The 21,013-nt window shown below is 44.5% G+C and overlaps 1 long non-coding RNA gene across 1 annotated transcript in view; it reads left to right on the top strand.

Annotated features, from left to right (window-relative positions):
- Positions 1-3,688: 3,688 nt before the first annotated feature.
- The window catches only part of LOC140727814 (uncharacterized), a 32,291-nt gene continuing 14,966 nt past the window's right edge, over positions 3,689-21,013 (top strand). The window contains exon 1 of the long non-coding RNA XR_012098940.1: positions 3,689-3,771. This is a non-coding gene — a long non-coding RNA (uncharacterized lncRNA). The remainder of the gene's footprint in view (positions 3,772-21,013) is intronic.

Below are 21,013 nucleotides of genomic sequence, written 5' to 3'. Positions count from 1 at the left end.
AAGGTAAGAGCCAAAGGAACCTGCATTTGCCCTTGTAGTCATTTTTCTGTGTACATTTATAAGCTCTTATAGTCATAGAGTTACACAACATGGAAGCAGACTCTACAGCCAAGCCCATCCATCTTGGCCAAAATGTCTGTCTAAGCTAGTCCTTTTTGCCTGTGTTTTAGCCCATATTATTCTAAACCTTTTCTATACACATATCTGTCTGATTGTCTTGGAAACATTGTAATGTAATTATATCTGCCTTTACACCTTCCTCTGATAGCTTGTTCCAAAAATCTACCAACATTGAACTCCTTGCATTGAACTGCTGCTATTAAGTTAACACATTTCATGTCACATGCCGATGATAATGAACCTGATTCTGATTTATCTTAAGTTTTAGACTCACAACTCTGAAAAAGATCGTGCCCATCCACCGTATTCATGCCTCCAATGATATTTTATACCTCAATAAAGTCATCACTCAGTCTCCTATAATCCAGGGGAATATATCCCAGCATTCCCTTATAACTCAAACCCTCCAATCCTGGCATCATCCTTGTGAACCTTTTCATCACACTTTCCAGTTTAATGTCATTTTTCCTATAGAGGGATGACTAGATCTGCACACAAGTCTCCCAGTGTGGTCACACCAATGATGTACAGTTGCAGCATGACTTCCATGCTTTGGAAGCAAAACCCTGAAAGCAATCATACCTCACTATCCTGTCTAGGTCACTTCTAGAGGACTATGTACCTGTACCCTTATCTTTCTGTTCTACCAACTCTCCAGGGGCTTACCAGTTACTGTCCTGTCCTGGTTTTATTTCCCAAAAATGCATCACTTTACACTTGTCCAAGTTAAATTCCTCCTGCCAATAGGTTTTTGAATTTATTGCTGGTCTAGTCATGTAGACTGGTCCTGCCTTTCTTTATCATTTCCTTGATGCTCTTTTGCTGAATTCCAAAATGGTTCTCATCCTGAAGTAGCCCAGTACATTTGAAAATTTAATAAATTTGTTTCTTTGATTGAACGCTATATATTTTTAAATTACTCATGGAAAAAGCACATTTACAGGGAGGCTTTGTGTCTTCAAGGAATATGTGGTGTGACTTGAATGGGAATTTCAGATTATCCATTCCTCTGCACTCGTCCTTTGTGATAAATGTCACTGGTTGGGGTAGCATTGCCAAAGAAGCCTTGTTGAGTTGCTGGAGGATATTTCTAGATGTCTGAAAATGCAGTCATTGCACACTATTGATTGTAATGGTGAAAGTTTTAAACTATGGATTAGGTCCCTGTTTTATCTTGGAATGTACCAAGCTCTAGACTGTTGTTGGAGGTACAATAATCAAAGTAAAGAAAATTGTATTACACATCTTCTTTATGTCTTGAAATGATGGAAATCATTGTTAGCGTAGTGGTTAGTGCAACACTATTACAGCTCGGGGCGTTCCAGGATTCAGAGTTTAATTCCAGCGCTGCTCAGTAAGGAGACTCTGAACATCCTTCCCATGGAATGCGTGGGTTTTCCCCAGTGCTCTGCTTTACCCCCACACTCCAAAGATGTACTGGATAGGTTAACTGGTCATTGTAAATTGCCCTGTAATTAGGTTAGGGCTAATTGGAGCTGTGGGGTTGCTGGGGCAGCATGGCTCAGAGGGCCAGAAAAGCTTATTCTGTGCTGTAACACTAAATAAATAAATATTAGTGAGAGTGAGTGACTCACAACAGAGTATTCAGCCTCTGACCTACTCTTGTAACCACAATATTTATATAGCTCGTTCAGTTGAACTTCTAATCCACGGTACTCCCTCCAGGATGTTAATGTTTGTGTACAGGCAATGATATTGCCAGCAAGGGAAAGTAATTGGACTCTTTCTCTTGATTGAGAGGATCACTCCCCGAACTTCGTGTGAAGTGAAGATTCCTTCCAACTTAAAAACCCACAGCTGAAAGTTGTCCAGATCTTGCAACATAAGGTGTTCATTCAAATGAACTGTATCGAGAGAAACTTCAAAGCAATTGTTTAATGAAAAACATGGATTTAGATTGCACTAAACAGACTTTGCACTAATCTTCTGACAAAGTTCCACGTCAAATAATTGAAAAGAAAATGTTATAGAAATCCTCAGCAGATTCTGGAGTGGCTAACCATGCAAGGTACCACAGAGAAAATTATTGAAAAGATTCACAACTGTTTAATATCGCTTCCTGCACACAAGTGTAAAGGAGAATGAAATAGTTGTTACTCCGGATCCAATCACAAACCCCACAAAAGCTAAAGAACGCAATAATAAAAAATATATAAATGCATACGATGGCTTATTAACATAGATTGATTGTATGTTCATGAAGTGACACTAGCATGTATATAAGATAATTGACAGAAAATGACAAAATAAGTGGTGGAGTTAGTGAGCAGAGGTGTTGATCAGCATTACTATTTCAAAGGTTCAAAGGTACATTTAATGTCAGAGAAATGTATACAATATACATCCTGAAATGCTTTTTCTTTGCAAACATCCACAAAAACAGAGGAGTGACCCCAAAGAATGAATGACAGTTAAATGTCAGGAACCCAAATACCATCCCCCCAGCTCCCTCCTCCCGCGCAGAAGCGGCAGCGAGCAACAATTCCCCCCTCCCCCGGCAAAAAAAAGCTTTGGCACTGCCACTGAACACCCAGGCATGAGCAAAGCAACGGTAAAGACACAGACTTACAGTTACCCCAAGATTTCCCATTTTTACTCAGTATTCGACATACCACAGGTTCTTTCGCTCCCTAATAAGGGAGAAAGAGGTGTCTCCATTTTCTCAGCGACCAGGGAGACATAACAAACAATTCGCTGGTTTACTATGTTAAAAGTCCACCATGTTGTTCTTCTTGAGCTCTGTACCCAGAAAACTGGGCACACAACTGCCAATATTCCAACTTCCTGTCATGACACCAACCCGTGAGCCACCCATCTCCAGAGCCCTGAGATCCCAGGCTTCGAAATCCGAGCTGGACTCTTAGGCCAAGCCTTTGGAGTGCCAGACAACAACAGTTGGTTGTGAAACCTTTCTAAGGAGAGAAGTAGAATAGCTACCCAAAGTCTACAGGCATTGTTATTGATCTGAATCTGACAACATTCACCCTCCAGAAACCTACTTTAGATCTGCGGCATATGGCCTAACTCTGAAGTACTCGCTGCTTCCTGATATGAACATATCTGTAGCTCATTGCCTAATTAAAAGGAGACAGTTTCCTGCACCACATGTTTAAGGTCAGCAAAAGCCCTAAGGCACCTATCACATTTCAACACAGACAAATCAAATGCAAATAACCTGGACAAGACCTTTGCTTTAAGTGCTTTGTGGGCACCTCTCAAAAAAACATTAGGGAACCACCCCATAATGAGACACAGGCAACTCATTTGGAAGAGATGATAATGAAGAAACTTCAACTAAAATTACAAATTTATTAATCAGTTTATTATATCTGTGCCTCTTATTGTCTTTGATATATGCTGCATAGCCACTATAATTTCATTAGGCCAAAAATTCCTTTGGATTAATCAAGCAGACAACAACCTGCTAATATTTTGTTGGTACCTAAAATTTTACTCCTGTACCTTGAAATGTTTGAATAATCAGGTGTTTGAACAGCAGCCAATCAGAGATTGGGAGTGAGAGAAGAGGTGAGTCACAAGTCTGTGTGTGTAATAAGAGGCAACACTTCACGGGAGTTTCAGTGTTCCTCTAGCAGACAAGGTGAAGGAGAATCCTAAGGGCTTCTACAGGTATGTTAAGATCAAGGGACTATGATGGTGGAGGGAAGGGAGGAAGAAGTACCTTGTACTTCTTCTTCCTCTCCCCCCATCTCTTAGTCGGACTTCGTCTTCCTTTCTTTCCAGTCCTGCTGAAGGGTCTTGGCCTGAAATGTCAACAGTTTATTCTTTTTCATAGACGCTGCCTGACCTACTGAGTTCTTATAGCATTTTGAATGTAAATAGTCTGCCTGGTTAAGCCCATTCCTTAGCCTACAACCATTAAAGTGTATGCTTGTCTCTATTGCCAAATGTAATTAATTTATAAGTGAATTTCTTATAATTAAATCAGAAACTTATAAAATAGCAGGGATATCTTTCAATATTATGTACAAATAGTCCAACACATGACTTTTCTGATTAATCAGTTACACTAAACATCTCAGCAATGTGTCCTTCAGCTTTGAATGCAACTGTTTAACAGTTAGTAAGAAACAAACAATGTGTAACCAAGAAGGATTAATTTTGTATTCAACTTCTAGAAATGGATATCCTCTGTTTGTTGCTGTAAAATATTTCAGATTCGTAAATAGCTACAAGGTTGATGAGTGAATGGGACAAGATGCAACCTAGGGAATACAAACTACATAATTTTCATGGACCTCAATTTTAATGGAAAATCTTTTGTAATAATGTTCCTCAGTATACAAGCTAGGGCATTCCCAAGTTCTTTACAACCTCTTCAGTGCATTTTGAAGTGCATTTACCAATGTAATATGGAAAAAATGGCAGCCAGTCTTTCACAAAGTAACTTCCAACAAACAGTTTTTAAATTTTCTGTCTCTTATTTAACTAGAAGATAATCAGATTTTATGTTCCAAAAACATTCAGCGCGAGAAATAATTCTTCTACTCTTTGAAATTGTACCATGGAGAGTTTAATAAAGAAAGCTAGCCGAAAGCGTATAGAATAATTGAGTGCAGATATAACAAAGGCATAGATGAGATTGGCAATAGAAGCGGGAGAAAAGGATGACAATACTGAATAGTGAAAATTGATAGACTGAACACTGGTGTGAACAAGTGCTCTGAAACTCGTCATGGGGTCAAATAACACATTACAGTCATGAAACGTCTGGTTCACAATCAGTTGCCTGAAAAGCTATCAAGTATCTAGCTAAGCGATGAAGTTTATGGTAGAGACCAAAAATAGTGGCTTTGGTTTTCCCAGTAATGAAGATGAAGACATTTTTGCTCTTCCAATGTTTCAAGGATAAATGAGAGACTAAGTAAACTTTAAAAAATCTTAAGATATTTCTTCTTTCAACACAGAGGTTATTCAGCAGTAAATATAATTTATTCTGGCATTAAAAACTCATGGAAACATAAACCTATTAATGTCTGAAAATGGACACAGGCATTCTAATATGTGATTAGGCCTTAAATAAAATAAACAAAATGGGGAGGCAATTTTGTGCTCTTCATTCATTAGAAGCTAAACCTTTGCAGTTGCTTATACTTCAAAAGTTGTCTACCATATCTAAAGCTAAATTATACATTATTGGGAAAGATGTATTGTGGATGTAAAAGGAGCTGAATCATTCTGAAGCAAACTGTTCTGAGAAAGAGAAGCACACATTTTCTTTGAGAAAGAATTAGAACATAGAACACTGAACAGTATAGCATAGTACAGGCTCTTCAGTCCACAATATTGTGCTGACCTTTTAACCTCCTCCAAGATCAAACTAACACTTCCTCCCCGCATATCCCTCCATTTTTCTTCCATTCATTTGCTTATCTAAAGCTAAGCCCTTTATTCAAATGTCAGAAATGCACAATTCTGAAACTATAAGAGGACTTTTCGTATCATCAAGCTGAATGTCATTCTATTTACTCCAACTTGATTCAGACCTCACTCTTTCTGCCATTTTTGGATAGTGTTAGCATGTGAATATCTCACATTCAAGCCATTACAGTGAGTTCTGGACCAACTCTACAACAACTTACCCTATGGAGGAGCAGGCTATCTTAAACAGTAACTTCTGGATTTACACATTTTAGCTGTCGTTTTTGACATCAGTAATTGCTTAAAGATTTACCCAATGATCCCTCAGAGTTAGGACATAGAACATAGAACAGTACAGCAAAGGAACAGGCCATTTGACCCACAATATTGTGCCAAACCAGCTAAGAAGCAAATCAAAAATGCCTAAACACTAATACTTCCTACCTACACCACATCCATATCCCTCTATCTTCCTTATATCCATGTGTCTATCCATATGTCTCTTAAAAGCCTCTAATGTATTTGATTCTACCACCATACCAGGCAGTGCATTCTAGGCATCCACCACCTTTTGAGTAAAAAACTTACCCCTCACATCCCCCTTGAACTACTCCCTCTCACTTTCAATGCATGCCCTCTGGTATTCAATATTTCAACCCTGGGAAACAGGTACTCTCTGTCCACTCTATCTATACTTCTTATAAGCTTGGATACCTCTGTCAGATCTCTCCTCATTCCCCAATGCTACAAGAAAACAACCCAAGTTTATCCAGCCTCTCATAATTGCACATGCTCTCTAAACCAGGCAGCATCCTGGTAAACCTCTTCAGCGCCCTCTCCAAAGTTTCAACATCCTTCCTGTAGTGAGGTGACCTGAACTGTATGGAATTCTCCAGAGGTGGCCTAGCCAGAGTTTTATAAAGTTACAATATAACTTCTTCACTTTTGAACAATGCCTTAACTAATAAAAACAGGCATTCCATAAGCCTTCTTAACCATTTTATCAACTGTATAGCCACTTTCAAGGAACTATGAACTTGGATCCCGAGATCTCTCTGCTCAGCAACACTGTTAAGGATCTTGCCCTTAACAATGTACAGTTTCCTTGCATTTTCCCTACCGAGGTGCAACACCTCACATTTATCTGGGTTACACACCATCTGCCATTTTTCAGCCCATATCTGCAACTGGTCTATATTACGCTGTATTCTTTGCCAGTCTTCTACATTATCCACAGCTCCACCAATCTTGGTATCATTTGCAAACTTACTAACCCATCCATCTACATTTTCATCCAGGTCCTTTATAGACATCACAAACAGCAGAGGTCCCAGTGCAGATCCCTGCAGAACTCTACCAATTACAGAGGAGATTGAAAATTTGGCTGAGTGGTGTAATAACAGCAATCTCTCACTGAATGCCAGCAAGACCAAGGAACTAATTGTAGACTTCAGGAGTGGGAAACCAGAGGTCCATGAATCAGTAATCATCAGAGAATCTGAAATGGAGAGGGTCAGTGACTTTAAATTCCTGGGTGTCACTATCTCAGAGGACCTGTCCTGGATCCATCATATAAATATAATTGGGAGAAAGCACAACAGTGCCTCTACTTCCTCAGGAGTCTGTGGAGATTTGGCACGTCATCAAAAATTTTGGCAGTCTATAGATGTGTGGTGTAAAGTGTGCTGACTAGCTGCATTATAGACTCGAATGAAACATCAATGCCTTTGAGCTGAAAATCCTACAGAACATAGTGGATTCAGTCCAGTATGTCTTGGGTAAAACCCTCCCAACCATTGAGCACATCTACAGGAAATGGTGCTGTAGAAAAGCAGTATCCATCATCAAAGCCCCTCACCACTCAGGCCATGCTCTTTTCTCACTGTGGCCATCAGGTAGAAGGCACAGGTGCCTCAGGACTCGCACCATCAGGTTCATGAACAGTTACTACCCCTCAGCCATCAGGCTCTTGAACAAAAGGGGATAACTACACTAATCTGAGAACTCTTTTATCTTGTTATTTCATGCTTGTTATTTATTGCTATTTATTGATTATCTGCATTTGTACAGTTTGTTCACAGTTCCTGATATTTACATTACAGATCTTGTTTACACTTACTGTTCTATAGGTTTGCTAAGTATGCCCACAGAAGAAGAATCTCAGAGTTGTACATGGTGATATGTATGTAATCTGATAATTGAACTTTGAACCTCCAACTTGAATAAGTCCCTTCAACCACTTACCCTCTGTCTTCTATGCACAAACCAGTTCTGAATCCAAACCATGGACCCCATGCATCTTAATCTTTTGGATTAGCCTCCAATGAGGGACTTTGTCAAATGCCTTACTAAAATTCATGTAGAAAACATCCACTACCCCACCCTCATCAATCTCTCTATTCACCTTGTCAAAAACTCAATTAAGTTGGTAAGTGATGCACTATCAATAACTCCAAAAGACTGGAAGTAGAGTAAATACTGAAAGGCTTTTATTAGCAGTAAAACGGAGCAGGTCCATGCCGGATGATTGCCCTGGACTGTGGGAGGAGCAGAGACACAATCACCTTTATCCAGGGGTCTGTGGGAGGAGCCACAGGAGCAGTCAGCAGAGGGGCGTGTCCAGACAGGTTTACATGGTTTACCACATTCACCCCTCCTTTTTAAAAAGAGAGTCCCGCGGGGTGAAGTGACTGACAATATTTAAGACAAGTACATTTACAGGTCAAGCCTATCAGGTGGTCGAGTCCAGCGCTGCGATCTATGTAGCATCGGTGGTGATTGCACCAGTGACAGTGGTTGTGCTGGCTCTGGCTTGACTTGAGGTGCCAGCACGTTAGGCGTCGGTAATCCCTCCTGCGTGTGCGTTGTGCCCGGTATGGGAGTGTCGTGTGGTGTCTGTGTAGGGCTTGGAATGCGCGGTGTCTTGTGGGTATATACATCGGTGGGTACGGGGTTCATAGTCACCATGGAGTGTTCAGGGTAGGGGTCTGGTGCTCCTGTGGGCGCCAGGTCGTGGATGGAGACCGTGTCCTCCCGCCCATCAGGTAAGACCACGTAGGCATACTGGGGGTTTGCATGAAGTAGGTGAACCCTCTCTACCATCAGGGAGTATTTATTGCTCCTCGCATGTTTCCGGAGCAGCACTGGCCCCGGGGACGTCAGCCAAGCCAGTAGGGTGGTCCCGGTGGTCGACTTCCTGGGAAAAGAAAAGAGTCGCTCATGAGGGGTGGCATTGGTGGACGTACATAACAGGGAGCGGATAGAGTGGAGTGCCTCGGGGAGAACCTCCTGCCAGCGAGAGACCGGCAGTCCCTTTGACCTAAGGGCTAAGAGTGTGGCCTTCCACACTGTGGCATTCTCCCTCTCCACCTGTCCATTCCCCTGGGGATTATAGCTCGTGGTCTTACTACTTGCAATACCCCTAGCCAGCAGATATTGGTGCAGCTCGTCACTCATAAACGAGGACCCTCTGTCACTGTGGATATAGCAGGGATATCCGAACAGAGTGAAGAGCTGGCGCAGGGCTTTTATGACGGACGTGGCAGTGGTATCGGGGGAGGGGAAGGCAAAGGGGAACCACGAGTATTCATCGATTACGTTAAGAAAGTACACATTGCGGTCGGTGGAGGGAAGGGGGCCCTTAAAATCGACACTCAGTTGCTCAAAGGGGTGGGTGGCCTTGATTAGTTGTGCCTTTTCGGGTCGGTAGAAGTGCGGTTTGCACTCTGCGTAGACTTGGCAATCCCTGGTCATCGTCCTGATCTCCTCAAGGGAGTAAGACAGGTTCCAGGCTTTCACGAAGTGGAAAAGCCAGGTGACCCCCAGGTGGCAAAGATCTGCATGGAGGGTGTATAGCCGGTCGATCTGCGCGCTGGCACACATTCCCCAGGACAGGGCATCGGAGGGCTCATTGAGCTTCCCAGGCCTGTACATGATGTCATAGTTGTAGGTGGAGGGTTCATTCTCCACCTCAAAATTTTATCATTTTTGATTTTGCCCCGCTGTCGGTTGCCACTGTCAGCAGGGTGAACTTTTTGCCGGCGAGATGGTGTCTCCAGTGCCTAATAGCTTCCACTATGGCCTGGGCTTCTTTCTCCACCGCGGAGTGCTGAATTTCAGGGCCGTGAGGGTACAGGAGAAGAACGCCACCGGTCTGCCCGCCTGGTTGAGGGTAGCAGCCAGCGCGAAGTCGGAGGCGTCACATTCCACTTGGAAGGGAATGGTCTCGTCCACTGCATGCATTGCTGCTTTGGCAATGTCCCCTTTAATGTGGCTGAAGGCCACACGGGCCTTGGCTGAGAGGGGAAATGCGGTGGACTTGACCAGGGGGCGGGCCTTGTCTGCATAGTGAGGGACCCATTGGACGTAATAGGAAAAGCAGCCCAGGCACCGTTTGAGGGCTCTGAGCATGTTGGGAAGAGGGAGTTCCAACAGGGGGTGCATACGGTCAGGGTCAGAGCCAATGACTCCGTTCTCCACAACACACCCAAGGATAGCAAGACGGGTGGTTCCGAACACACACTTGTCCCTGTTATAGGTAAGGTTAAAATCTTTGGCCGCTTGGAAAATTTTTTGGAGGTTGGTGTTGTGATCCTGCCGGTCGTGACCGCAGATGTTGATGTTATCCAGATATGGGAACGTGGCCTTCAGTTGACACTGGTCCACCATCCGGTCCATTTCCCTCTGGAAGACAGATAAACCATTCGTGACACCAAAGGGGACGCGCAGGAAGTGATAAAGCCTGCCGTCCACCTCGAAGGCCGAGCAAGGGCAGTCCTCCGGGCGGATGGGGAGCTGATGGTAAGCGGATTTTAGGTCTATGGTTAAGTACACCTTGTACTGAGCTAGCTGATTGACCATATCCGCGATGCGGGGTAAGGGGTACGCGTCAAGCTGCATGAACCTATTGATGGTCTGGCTATAATCCACGACCATCCTATTTTTCTGCCCGGTCCGAACAACGACCACCTGGGCCCTCCAAGGACTTGTGCTTGCCTCAATGATCCCTTCCCCTGAGCAGCCGCTGCACCTCCGACTTAATGAAGGCCCTGTTCCCCGCGCTGTACCTCCTGCTTTTAGTTGCCACAGGTTTACAGCTGGGGGTCAGGTTGGCGAACAGCGGTGGGGGAGGGATCTTGAGGGTGGAGAGGCCGCAAGTGGTGTCTGTAGCGCGGCTGTTGGCATGGTGTTGGGTGGGATGTGCAGGTCGGTGTGTGTGTGTGGTCAGTAGCGGGGGATGTGACGAATTCCCACAGAACTGGGGATTTCTGACAGTGATTGGTGGGAGGGGCCCATCATACTCCATTGTCACGCTTTTCAGGTGGCTCTGGAAGTCGAGCCCCAATAGCACAGGGGCACACAGTTGAGGCATGACCAGTAATGTAAAGTCTCGATATTCGGTGCCCTGCACCACTAGTGTCGCTACACAACCCCACCAGATGTCCGTTGTATGCGACCAAGAAGCCATAGTGACCCTTTGGCTTACCGGCTGTGTCACGAGTCCGCTGCGTTGCACTGTGTCCGGGTGGATAAAACTCTCTGTGCTGCCCGTGTCAAACAGGCAGCTCGTCCTGTGCCCCTCCACCAGGATGTCCATCATTGACCTTGTGAGCTGGTGTGGAGTGCTTAGGTCGAGGGTCACGGAGGCCAGAGTTGAATCACTGTCTTTATCCGGCGTGGTGGAATGCCCTGTAAGCACCCCGTGGGTCGTCGTAGGTGGCAGGCAAGATGGCAACCCTCATGCCTCGCACGCGGTGGTGGGCAGGCAAGATGGCGACGGCCAAGGTGGCGACCCCCATGCCTCACACGCGGCGCTGCTCGATCCCGCTCGCAGTTTGGACTTACAGTCCTTGGCAAAGTGGCCCTTCTTTCCGCAGCTGGAACAGGTAGCTTCTCAGGCCGGGCAGCGTTTTCAGGGGTGCTTCTTGAGTCCGCAGAAGTAACACTTCGCGGACTTGCGACTGGCAGCAGCCGTGGTCAATTCGCCGGCGGATTGCGGGGTCTGTGGTGTCCACGAGGCTGTAGGGAGATCGCACGCCTGGAGAGCATCAGAGTTGTGCAGAGTGGCCGCCAGTGTGTCGGCCAGCTCAATCGCCGAATGTAAGGTAAGATCGGCATGTTCCAGCAGCCGCTGGCGCACGTACACTGACCTGATCCCTGTGATGAAGGCGTCTCTTACCAGGAGCTCCACATGCTGTTTGACCGTCAGCCCCCGGCAATCGCAGGCCCACACAAGTGTCTGTGGGGCCCAGACAAACTCATTGCTCGACTCTCCTGCCTGCTGCCGCCGCGTCGCTAAGCGATGTCTTGCATAGACGGTATTTACTGGCTGCAGGTACTGTCTTCTGAGGACGCTCATCGCGCTGTCGTAACTCAGCTGGTCTCTAATCATCGAGTAGACTCGTGGACTGACCCTGGAGAGGAGAACGCTGCACTTCCCGGCGGACTCGGTCACTTCAATCTCCTCCAGGTATGATTCGAAGCAGGCTAGCCAGAGTTCGAAAGCGTTGCAAGCCTCAGGTGTTCACGGGTCGATGTTCAATTTGTTGGGTCTCAAAGCGCGCTCCATGCTTTAAAATTACAGCTAATAAAATTGATGCACTATCAATAACTCCAAAAGACTGGAAGTAGAGTAAATACTGAAAGGCTTTTATTAGCAGTAAAACGGAGCAGGTCCATGCCGGATGATTGCCCTGGACTGTGGGAGGAGCAGAGACACAATCACCTTTATCCTGGGGTCTGTGGGAGGAGCCACAGGAGCAGTCAGCAGAGGGGCGTGTCCAGACAGATATACATGGTTTACCACAGTAAGGCCGATCTGTCATGCTGGCTCTCCCTGACTAGGCTGCGGGTATCTAAATGCTCATATATTCTATCCCTAAAAGTTTTCTCCAGTAACTTCCCTACAGCTGATGTGAGACTCACCAGTTCATAGTTCCCAGGATTTTCCCTTGTTCCCTTCTTAAACAGAGGTACATTAGCAACTTGCCAGTCCTCCAGGACCTTGCCAGTGTCTAGAGAGGACACAAATATACTGGTCAAGGACCCAGCAATGTCATCACTTCTCTCCTTCAATGACCTGGGGTAAATCGCATCAGGCCCTGGGGACTTATCCACCTTAATACTTATTTGGAGGCCCAACACTTCCTCCTCCTTGACCTATAAACACCCTAACATATTTATACATTCAGCACTGATCTCCTGGTCCTCCATATATTTTCCTTGATAAATATTGAAACAAAGTACTCATTATGTACCTCATTCACATTCTCTGCATCAACAAAAATGTTCCCCCCTTCATCCTTGAGTGCTCCCACCCTCTCCCTAGTTATCCTCTTACTCTTGATGTATGTATAATCGTACTTGCCAAGGACTTTTCATGGGCTCTCCTAATTTCCTTCTTTAGTTCTTTTCTGGCTTTTTTACACTCCTCATGTGGTTTGTTTGATCCTAACTTCGAAAGTTTTACATACTTTTCTGTTTTCCTCTTGACTAAATTCATCACCTCTCTGGACATCCAATGTTCACTTAACTTTCCATCCCTATCCTTCCTTCTATCAGGACATAACTGTCCTGTACTCTGTGCAACTGATCTTTAAACATTCTCCACATCTAATGTGGACTTGCCAGAGAAATGGTCTCCCCAATTAACACTTCTTAGTTTTTGCCCAGTGCCTTCATAATTTGCTCTACTCCAATTTAAAACTCTCCCACAAGGACCATACCTATCCTTATCAATAGCTATCCTGAAAATTGAGGAGTTGTGGTCACTGTTTTCTAACTGATCACCCACTGAAAGGTCAGTCACATTGCTAGGCTCATTACCCAACACCAGATCCAGTGTAACCCCTCCTTCCATTGACCCGTTCACATATTAATTGAAGAAACTTCCTGGATACACTTAACAGATTCTGTTACTTGTCTGATTGCTATTGTTACAACAAAATGTAAGCTATTTTATATGTCTGCACTTTTGAGACTTGATAGGAAAAAAATACTCAAAACAGACCTGTAACTTTATTATAGTCCAATTTGTAGAAACTATTGAATTGTACAGTAAAACGTAAAAGATAAAATTAACTTTACACCTCTTCAGCAAAACCACTTAGCAAGAAACTGGATTGCTCAACTACCTTAATACTTTGATTATATTAGTTTAATTCAACAACATGAGGGGCTTTTGCAAACAAACTTAGAGTAGGTTGTGGCGCAGAGCAAATTTCAAATATTCACGCAGGAGGTGGGAGGTTTTACACAGCATTTAGTTCACAGTAAGCAAATGTAGTGTTTACATGTCTGCAACTAATGTGGTACAGCTGCTAAGTCATAAACATAATTAAATTAGTTGCTGCTGGGTAAGTGTAACAACTGAGTAGTTCCATTCTGTTTACAATAATAGCACAAGGAGCCCTTCCAAATTGCTCTAAGCTTACATTTAACATAACTAGGGCACTCATTTGTGGCAAATTTGATCTGTTACCTCATAAAACAGGGTTACCCAAATTTTCACCAATGACAACTTTTCGATTAGCTTCTGAAATTCCAATGCAAATACACTCTGAGGCATTGTACACTGTTAAAAAGTTTTTCCTTCTGACAAACCTTGTCACTTGATAGCAGAAATGAACTGGGGAAGGAACTGTCTGTGGGGAGATGGAGTAGTCAGAGAGAGCATCCCAGTGTGAAGGGAAAATGGTTGGCTGATGATTAGGAGCATTTTTTGGGCAGGCATATGACCGGAAATGCTGGGCTGGTGTCTGGGTATGATTACTTAGGACAATGGCAGTATGAGAGGAAGCCTTGGAGATGTCGGTTATAATGAAACGAGAAGGAACAATGTCCCTTAGACTCTAAAATCTAGGTGTCCTTGTTCACCAGTCACTGAAAGTAAGCATGCAGGTACAGCAGGCAGTGAAGAAAGCTAATGGCATGTTGACCTTCATAACAACAGGAGTTGAGTAGAGGAACAAAGAGGTCCTTCTGCAGTTGTACAGGGCCCTGTTGAGACCACACCTGGAGTATTGTATGCAGTTCTGGTCTCCAAATTTGAGGAAGGACATTCTTGCTATTGAGGGAGTGCAGCATAGGTTCACGAGGTTAATTTCTGGGATGGCAGGACTGTCATACGTTGAAAGGTTGGAACAACTGGGCTTGTATACACTGGAATTTAGAAGGACGAGAGGGGATCTGATTGAAACATAAGATTATTAAGGGATTGGACATGCTAGAGGCAGGAAACATGTTCCCGATGTTGGGGGAGTCCAGAACCAGGGGCCACAGTTTACGAATAAGGGGTAGGCCATTTAGAAAGGAGTTGAGGAAGAACTTGTTCACCCAGAGAGTTGTGGATCTGTGGAATGCTCTGCCTCAGAAGGCAGTGCAGGCTAATTCTCTGGATGCTTTCAAGAGAGGGTTAGATAGAGCTCTTAAAGATAGCAGAGTTAAAGAATATGGGGAGAAGGCAGGAGCAGGGTACTGATTGTGGATGATCAGCCATGATCACAGTGAATGGCAGTGCTGGCTCGAAGGGCCAAATGGCCTACTCCTGCACCTATTTTCTATTGTCTAAAAGTGAGCTAGATATGGTGTTGGCATTCAACTTACAAGAAATTAGGCCTTAGGCTTGTGGTCATGACTTGCTTTGGTGCTCTTGTAAGTTTTGTGTGCATTTTGAACAAGTGATAGTTTAGCATATTGCATATCATTTGACATCATTATGCTCATATGGCTAATAACTGGTCTACCAACAATTTATTGGTCTTTTATTCTGACTATTAATTGCCCAACAAGCTCAAAAGCTTTGATACCTGCATTATGAAGTGTCAGGCACATTCATATCTTGATTACTTTCTGACTTGAGGATATAAAATAATAATTTATTAAAGTTCTTTAAATATATGCTTATATCATTAACATCAAACTAAAATGCTTATTTATTTTTCTGAAATTTACTATAACTTCAAACATCTTCTGCTGTTGTATGAATTTCATTCCTTCCATAATAAGGTCAGAAACAGTAATGTTTGTTAATTACACAATGCTCCTTCACACTCCCATCTCATTAAATGAAGCCGACCATGCCTACATTGATCTACACCTGGATGGCAGTCAGCCATAGGGAGCAAGTAGCATTTGTGACACATAATGGCATGTGATCTCCAACAAAGAGGAATCTGACTGCATAAACAACATGTACAGGTGGATAAAGCTAACCTCTTGTCCCCTGTACATCTGTTTTCCACAGTAATCGAACTTACAGGCTTTTTAAATTCATTCAAGGGATGTGGCTTCACAGGCTAAGCCAGCAAGTAATAGCCCATCTGTAATTGTCCTTTAGAAGATGGTGATGAGTTGACTTGTTGACCCACTGCAATCCTTGTGGGTTAAATATACCCATAATGCTGTTAGGGTAGGAGTGCTAGGATTTTGACTCAGCAACAAGTCAGTATGGCTTGCGGCTTGTAGCTGGTGGCATTCCTATGTTTCTTTGTGTTCTAATATGCATTGTGCATGGTTACATTTTAAATTTTACTTTACTTTTTCATGGCATTATGTTTGGTTAAAGATAGTTAAATTTGCAACAGCTAGTCAGTTAACATGTATTTAACATTGTAAAGCAAAGGATAAACAATGAAGTGGAATCAGGAAACATGCCCTGAACTCTACAGAACCAGCTACGTGCTGCGAGGTGGTGTTGCAAAAAAAACATTAAGTTCTCTGGCTTAGGTTAGAGCAAGCCTGCTTTATAAATAAACGGTATTGGAATTGGTTTAATATTATCATCACATGTGCAGTAAAAAGCTGGTCATGTTTATACAGATCAAATCATTACAAATCATTGAGCTGGAAGGTAAATCAATAATGATGCAGAATGAAGTGTAACAGCTACCAAAAAAGTGCAGTTAAACAATAAAGAGCAAGATCATAACGAGGTAGATTACAAGGCCAAGAGTCCATTTTATCATTCAAGAGGCCCATTTAAGAGTTTGATAGCAGTTAAATAGAAGCTGTTCTCGAGCCTTGTGGTATGTGCTTTCAGGCATTTGTACCTTCTGCCTTATGGGATAGAGAAGAAGAAAATGTCCGGAGCAGTTGCGGTCTTTAACTATGCTCTGCTTTACTGGGGTAGCGAGAAGTACAGACAGATCCATAGAGGGGAGGCTCATTCCTGTGAGGTGCTAAGCTGCATCTACAACTCATCGCACTGATTGTTAGAAACAGGCTAAGACAAAAACAAAGACTTATCTTGTATGAATATATTGTATTCCCAGTAAAGTTGCTAAAGATAAGTTCCCCAGTGAGGTCTACATAGTTGTCACTGTGGAGTTTTTTTTAACAAAATAAACTTTATTCAGAATAAAAATTATTTACATGAATAAACTGCTCAATGCCTTTTGATCCTTTATGTTCATAGTCAATGTTTTCCATTCTTCTGCTGCATTCATACATATCAATAGCAATGCTGCCTCTCTGGGGTTGTATACTGCTACAATAATAACAGGGGGTTCCTCCCCAACCCGATCCCTCCATCTCCAGTAGAAGAACACTACACTGTGATCCTTCCCCACTGAGCCCTTGTGGTGGCTGCACTGTCCTCAGCATGTACCCCTGCAGCCTGGAATGAGGCAGTCGGCAGCATTCTCCTATGGACATCTCGAGGTGCTGGCAGACCAACAAGTTTCAGATAGACCAATGAGTGTCTTTCACTGAACTGATGATCTGCCAGCAGCACTTTATGTTCGTCCCCGTGTGTGTCCCTGGGAATAGCCCGTAGATCAGAGAATCCTTTGCCACGCAGCTGCTCAAGAATGACTGTGACACAGACCCTTTCATTTTTTTTCCCACACCCTCTTTGCAAACCCACAGTCTGCAAAGAGGTGAGCTACTGTCTCTTCCCCACAACAGTATCCCATGGGTAGCGTACTGTGGAAGTGATGCTCTGGTTATACAGAGGAGATCTGACTAAGAGGGCCCCTCTCACTGCCAGCCAGGAAAGGTCTTGGTGCCTGTTGGCGAGGCCTGACAGTAAGGCATTCTGCCACATGGTCTGGACAGTCTGCTCAGGAAACCACCCAACTGTGTCTATTGTGTCCTTCTGCAGTGTCTGTGGTGCATTTCGTGTTGACTACTGCCTGATGGACTTGTGGTCAAAGGCATAGTATCGGAAGAACTTTTCCACGAAGGACAGGTAGTGCGACAATATCCAGCTGAATGAGAAGTTGTGTGGCAACAGGACTAGATCCATTCTTTGCAACACTGGGGCAGATAGAACCTTGGCACACAGTGGTACTTGGTGCCCAAGTACTTAGTTTCCATACACTACCTGATACAGCCACATACACAAAAGTAGTTATCAGACTGAGGGCTAGGCTTTTGCCCCATTGTCCAGGGATTTGTGCATTTTGACCTGTCTGACCCACTCCAGCTTGGATCCCAGGATGTGCCTGAAGACAGCTCGGGTGATTCCCAAGCTGGAGGAGTGGGGGATGGACCACACTGGTGCCACTGATGGCCAGGTTCTTCCCAGTTATCAATAGGGAGCTCCCTTCCCACAGTCCCAATTCCTGCTTTACTTACCCAGTCCACTCCAGCCAATTCTTGTTGCATGCCTTGGTCCCTCCAAATCAGATCCCCGAACCCGATGGTGAAGGGAACACTGGATTGGTTAGGACAGTTGCTGAAGAGCATGGGCTTACACATCATGCAGTTAACTCTGGCCCCTGATGTCAACTCAAACTGGTCACAGGTGCTGATCAATCTGTGAACTGAGCTTGGATCTGAACAGAAAATGGTGACATTGTCCGTGTACAGGGAGGTTTTCATTTGGGTCAGTCCACTGTTTGGTAGCGTCATCCCTCTTACGCTCTTGTCCTTCCTGATGATTTCAGCAAAGGGTTCTGTACAACTTACAAACAAGACAGGGGAGAAAGGGCACCCCTGCACGAGAATGGATTTGATGGGGAAAGCTGTCTGTTTCCACCCATTGATTTGGACTGTACTACAGATATCTGAGTAGAGCAGTTGGAGCTAATTCCCGATTCCCTCCCCAAAGTCCATTTGGAGAGTACGTCCATCATGTCTGTGTGTAATATCCTGTTAAAGGCTTTTTCCTAGTCCAGGCTGACCAGGCAGGCATCCATCTTCCTGTCCTGCACATAGGCGATGGTGCCCTGAGCAGCACAAGGCTGTCAAAGATCTTCCTGCCAGGTACAGCACAGGTTGGGTCCAGGTGGATCACCTTTCCCAGAACAGTCTTTACCTTGTTGGCGATGGCCTTGGACAGGATCTTACAGTCTACACTCAACAGTAAAATGAGGCTCTAATTCTTGACGTCATCCCTCTCCCCCTTCTGCTTGTCAATGAGGGTAATGATGCCCTTCCTCATGGAGTTTAACATGCTGCTAGCTAGCACTTACAAAAGGTCTTGGCGTGCTCAGTCCCACAGAGTAAAGTACAACTCAGCTGGTAAGCCATTGCTACCAGGAGTTTTATTCGAGTGGAAAGAAGAGATGGAGCCAGTCAGTGGCCACTCCAGACTCTCCCACTTGCTGTTGTTACTAACAACTCTGTGATAGATGATAGGAAGTTCTAAGAGGCTGAGGTGTCTGTGATTTTTCTCTCATACAGACTGGCATAGAAAGATCTAGAGATCTTCAATATGTCCATCTGTGAGGATGCTACTGAGCTGCTCTTTTCCTTATGGCTGTGGAAAACAGAGCTCCACCTATGACATTTTTAGAAGAAGAAATGTGAGCATGTCTCATCCTGCTCCATGGTGCTTATTCTGAATCAGAAAATCATCTTGGAGGATTTGGTGGCAAAGTGCTGGGCTTGCCAACCTATCACATCTCGTAACTCTTCCTTCATATCCACCCTCTTTGACTGGAAAAGGAGATGCTGTTGCAACTTTGCCTGGAGTTTACACAGCCTGGGAATTCTGCTAGAGGGAAACAAGTTCTCAATCACTCAAGTCAGAGAGGTTGTGTCAGAGAAATCAGAGGGGGTGCCTCCTCAATGCAGATGTGATGTACAAAAATCTCTACCCCAGAAAATATTAAGGAACTAGAGAGAGACTACATAGGTTGGAGAATCTTCAAGCCTCTCTTTGATTCCCCTGTTTAGTAGTAGTAAGTGATCAAGAAGAACATCAAGAGGTTCTTCATCCGTAAAGGGGTTCAGAACATGAACGGGAGAGAACTTTCCTAGGCTGTGGCAATGCTGGTGGTGTGCCTGGGGGAAGGTTGGCCACTGGTCCTCTTCCAAATCCTGAAATGGTCGACCTGCACCCTCTACCACTCTGAGCTGGAGTATGCCGGACACTGATCTGTTTCTGGACTCCCTGAGCTGGAGGTGATGGCTTCTGGTCTCCTAGAGTTGGGGGCCAGAGAGCTCTCTACAACACCTGGTTTCCTGGAGCTGGTGTTGACTAGACACTGTATTGCTGGTTTCCCACATTTGCTGTATCCTCTGATGAGGAGAGGTTGCTTGCATCTGTTTGCTGCCCTGCCCTTTTCTTCCGGTTTAAAAATTTTTTTTGGCAGACCATTGTTTCTTGGATAATGCCTTCTGAGACGTCTTCATCTTCACCACCCACCATTCTTCTTGTCCGTCTGCCTTCTCCTCATCCATGGACTCCTCTTCACCTTGTGGAAAACCACAGGCCCCTCCACAAGACATGGAGGAGGGAAAGGCAGAGTGACAAGAAGAATGGGTATTATCCAGCTCCCCTCTTATTGCCTGTGCATAAGTGCCAGCTCATTTTGGGCAGGCTTTACAGAGATGGTTGGCTCTACGCAGTTTGCAGCATTTGCTTTCCTGGTAGTCCTTTGTCTAGTAGCCATCTTGTCTGAAGTTCTTGCAGATCACTGCACTACATTGGGCCATGACATGAGCAGACTTGCGGTAGTTTTGGCACAGCTTGGGTTGACTGCCATATACTATATAGCTGCACTTCCCTCTGATGGAGGGTAGATGATAGAGCCATTCAAATCCACCCTCACCCTGACCTTCACCTGGTGCTTGCTTGTCCACATCTCGAACACTTCTTTGATGTTTAGAGTTTTCTAAATGCAATGGGTAAGGGAGGTAAGGATGTCTACCTTGGGTACATATGGGTTGAACATGAGCACAGTGTTCACAGGCTCCTCCTGGGTGAGGATGGTGAGAAGTGGCTGTGCCTTTAACAGCCACAGTGGCGCCTCATTGCCCTTCTCCTGAAAATCCTGCAGGAACTTCTGCTACCTCACCGCATTCTTGAATGTGACGTAGAAAAAGCTATTACTTGGACACAATAGATGTCCTACACCTCAAACTTGCAGCATCTGAGCAGGACCTTATTATTGAAGAAGTCCCTGCTGAGGCGCTGTTCCTCACTGAAATCCTTTGCTGTCATCCTGACAGGCCAGGCCCTCCAGCCGACATGTGATTAGATGTAGTCATTCTAAATTTGGTGTTAGTTGCTGGAAAGGGGTGTTAATTCCCAATCAGCATG

The sequence above is a fragment of the Hemitrygon akajei genome, chromosome 5, assembly GCF_048418815.1.
Source record: "Hemitrygon akajei chromosome 5, sHemAka1.3, whole genome shotgun sequence".
Lineage (NCBI taxonomy): Eukaryota > Metazoa > Chordata > Chondrichthyes > Myliobatiformes > Dasyatidae > Hemitrygon > Hemitrygon akajei.
This window is presented reverse-complemented; position numbering and strand designations above follow the sequence as displayed.